At 38.7% G+C, this 3,963-nt stretch overlaps 1 pseudogene; it reads right to left on the bottom strand.

Annotated features, from left to right (window-relative positions):
- Positions 1 to 464: 464 nt before the first annotated feature.
- Positions 465 to 606, bottom strand: LOC114634196 (annotated as a pseudogene).
- Between the last annotated feature and the right edge of the window lie 3,357 nt (positions 607 to 3,963).

The following is a 3,963-nucleotide window of genomic DNA, read 5'->3' as shown; positions in this document are numbered from 1 at the left end:
TTGGAAGATATTGTGGTCTCTGACTTTTGAGAATCATCTCAAAAGTAGTCTCAGGTATGCTATGCCCGGCTTGTGCATTATTTCTTCAGGCAGGGGTCATTGGGGGCATGATCTGTCCTTTGGGCCTATCTGGTCTTAGAGTAGTGGTCAGTTCATGTTAGCTACTTGTCTGGGCTCCATGATGTCAGTCTGGTGTTCATTTTGGGCTTACTACTTGCCTTCCCTGCCAGAGAGAAACCTTGCAATGGATGTCTGTCATTCCTGTTGAGATCTCCTGAACTTATGTGGGGTTCTTCTATTTTCCAATTCCCCATCCTGGGAGACAGTCTGGGCGTGCCTAATACTTGCCTTGTCTTCTCATCTTCTCAAGCTCTCTCTCTCTCCCTCTCCCTCCCTCCCTCTCTCTCTCCTCTCTCTCTCTCTCTCTCTCTCTCTCTCTCTCTCTCTCTCTCTCTCTCTCAGAAAATGTTAGGCTACTAATCCATCAGGTGTTCACAGGTCAAAATACTGAAATATTGAACATACATACATAGTATATCTCTTTTCTGCCACCTAATGACACATATGTGACACAGCAACAACACTTGCAATGTAGGAGTGAACAATAGTCTTAACTATTTACAAGTTCATAGATGGAGAAACTGGGGAAAGAGGAGGTTAAGGGGACTTCTAGGAAAGTTATATATTCAGAGCTCTCTGATGTGTGGCACTATAAAATAGCAAGGGCAGTTAAATTTTAAAAAATGGCTACAGAACATTTGAAATCATAGATGCAGTGATAAGAAAGGCCAGAGAGATGTCTCCACAGAAAGGAGCACTGGCTGATCTTGTAGCGGACCTGGGTTCAGTTCTTAGCATGAATGGTGGTTCACATCCATTTATAAATCCTGTTCTAGGAAATATGATGAATTCGTCTATCCTGACTTTCCTGGGCATAGAGGTGCATACACACACACACACACACACACACACACACACACACACACACAAGAAAACCACTCTTACCCATAAAAGATTCCTTTTAAAAAAAACAGAAGCATAAGGAGAAACTGAAACTGAAAGAAAACAGAGTAGAAAGTGGGAAAGAATCTGTGAGTGCAGCAAGAGCTCTATTGGTGGGACTCAGTGATGGGAGTATGACAGGCTAAACCAGACAGCTCCGTCATTCCTTCCCACAGAAAACCCCACTGTATTTACAATCCTTGACACCGTTGATAGCACTTAATTATTCTTCTTGCTAGATAGCTGGCACTTGAGGAGAAGCCTGTTTTATCACTCTATATGTCAGAGACTACTCTAGTCTGTAGAACTAGAAACAAGAAACAAAACAAATCAGGGAACCAGAAGCTTCCAAAGATATACTCCTGGACAGGAAGAAGAATAGATGGTGAGATGCTGAGAAGTAGTGTCAACAGAAGGATCAAGTCATGGAAGACACAGAAGTCAGGGTATCCTTTGCTGTGTAAAAGACAAAATAATATCATCTGAAAATAAGAGTCTTAGCACAATGAACTGCTTAGCTTCTACTGATCCATCCCAGTGGTGTGCTGTTTGCAGGGATGTTAACATTTTAGGTTAACTAAGACACATCACTCCAGTGCAGAATTTTTGTGTGTATATGTGTGAGTTTATGTTCCCAATCCTATGGAATGGTCATGTTTGTGTTTCACAGAGGACAGTGCTGTTAGAGAGCAGACTTTTGACTGACCAGAACTCACCTGTGTTTGCCTGTACTTCATTAAGGAGTTTGTTTTCTCTTAACGACATCTATCATTATCATTAAGGTTAAATTTAAGGTTATTTTATTTTGATTCAGTTGTGTTAGGATATCCAGTACTTGCTGTATTACGATAGCTAGGCTCTGGTAGTGCCGTATTGCCCTGGGTTTTGATTTTGTTCTTATGCTGTCCTTTAACCATCTGGTTGTCCTTGAATGGGGCAAGTCTCTGAGGCTTCAGGTAGAGCTGGTGATCTCTGATTTTAGCATATTTCCATGCATGAAGTCAGACTTGGAAGTCCATGAAAGTTTCAGGTTGATGGTTGTTCTTGGTGGAGGCTGACGTCCTGGGATGCAGGCAGAGCTGTTTGTCCCTGATAGTTGCAGATCTCTGGGATTATAGGTAGAGGTGTGGACTGTAAGATAGAACACAGAGGGGTCAGGGCAGACCTTATAGCTGCTGAGTTTGTCATGTGAACCATGGCAAGAAATTTGGTTAGCAGTCTCATCTGTTGGTCTCTGATGGCTATAAACCTCTGGGAATGTAGGTAGAAGTGTGGGCTGAAAACAATAATTTAATATCCATTACATTCATTTTCATGATAAACATGTAAGAGATAAATTCCTAGCATTTTTATTTATTTTAGTGCTCCCATGGAGACAAATTCCATAAACCATAAGAATGACAGCACCCAGTGTTTACATTAACATTCAAAAAGAGACAGGCATTTTTCTGTAAATTGATGAAACAGGAGCAAAAGCTTAGTTATTCTACTTACAGAGAATGATTAAATACATGTCTTCCTCTTCACTCCTTCCTGTCTTTCTTAGGCAGGAATCATTTTGTCTCTCCTGCAAAAGGTGCATGAATGTCTTGTGAATGACATTCTTGAGTAAAGGCCCCTTGGAGTCTATCTCCCACTTGGCAAGGACCAGTGGAATGATAACCAGAACAACTGGGTCAATCCTTTGGAGATGGAGCCCTCTGGAGATGCAGTTGTGCTTCTTGCTTATTTTAAAGATTAAGTAAATATATAACTAAATAAGACCTTATTGGATGGTCTCAAAATTGATAGGAGTATATGAGGAAAAAGAAAGGGACTTGTAAATGTCAAGTACTTCTTCTGAGGACTAAGCATGCCAGTGTATTGAAGAGAGGGAAAGTTCAAAACTCATTTAGAGAAGATAGGGCCTAAAGAGATAGGCCATAAATGTCAACAGTAAAGAGTTCATTCTCAGGACAAGTTAGTTCATTCTTAGCATAAGTTAGCAAGTAAAATTTGCCATGCTCTTAAAAAAGTATAAATTGCATAGATTCATCTTTGCCTTAGGTAAGTGCTTATACAAAAGAAAGAAACAGTATGAGTAAATGGAAAAGTACTAATTGTTAGTTTCTGCTATTTATAGAAAAGTATAGGCAGGACCATACTGTAAAACTAATACAGATTATGGTAAGAAAAAAAAGACAACTTATAATACATTGTGAGCATAATAAATTAAGAGGTGATCAAATTCAAAAGTAATATTTCTGTTAAAAGTTTGTTTGGATTCTAATTGTTTTTTACATTGAAACTGCATGTCTGCTGCCTACTTGCATACAAGTTAGATATTCCTGGTTAGATACAATCATTTGGCTTGATGTACAATACTTAAATCATTTTGGCTTGCAATATTCAGGTATGGTTAATTATTACATAATCATTTGGATTGTAATACTATGCTGCTTAGATATGGGCAAAGGTTAATCACTGACTACAAGGAAATAAGAACTGAAAATAAATTTTAATAAGTACTTTTGAGATTCTTGGAAGATGATTAAGAAAATCTGAAACTGTATGTTTGAACATTCTGAAACTCAATATAAATAAAGATGGCTTGAGCTTTTCGGGGCAACTTGCTAGAAAAACTAGTGGTCAGAGACCTTCTTTTTTCTAACAGCACATATCCTTTCATTCTGGATTACTAAACTAACCAGATAAGGACTCCAGCAATTTTTGCCATAAAGCACTTAAGTATCTCGTGTTGTCCAGATAGACAGTTTTAAGCATATTATCTTTCCATTGACCACCACATATGGTTTTACTACTGCCACTCCTGACATACAAGATATTTTATGGGTTTTTTTTCAGTTATGAGAAGCCTGCATGACTCTTCCATCCATGTATACTGGAGCAATAGATAGGACTTTTGCATATTGCTCCATAGAGAGGACTACCTCCTTTATTTGGTAGTCTGATATAAAGGTT

This window comes from Grammomys surdaster, unplaced genomic scaffold, assembly GCF_004785775.1.
Source record: "Grammomys surdaster isolate TR1022 unplaced genomic scaffold, NIH_TR_1.0 903, whole genome shotgun sequence".
Taxonomy (NCBI): domain Eukaryota; kingdom Metazoa; phylum Chordata; class Mammalia; order Rodentia; family Muridae; genus Grammomys; species Grammomys surdaster.
Note: the sequence above shows the minus strand (reverse complement) of the source record. Positions and strands in the feature narration are given on the sequence as shown.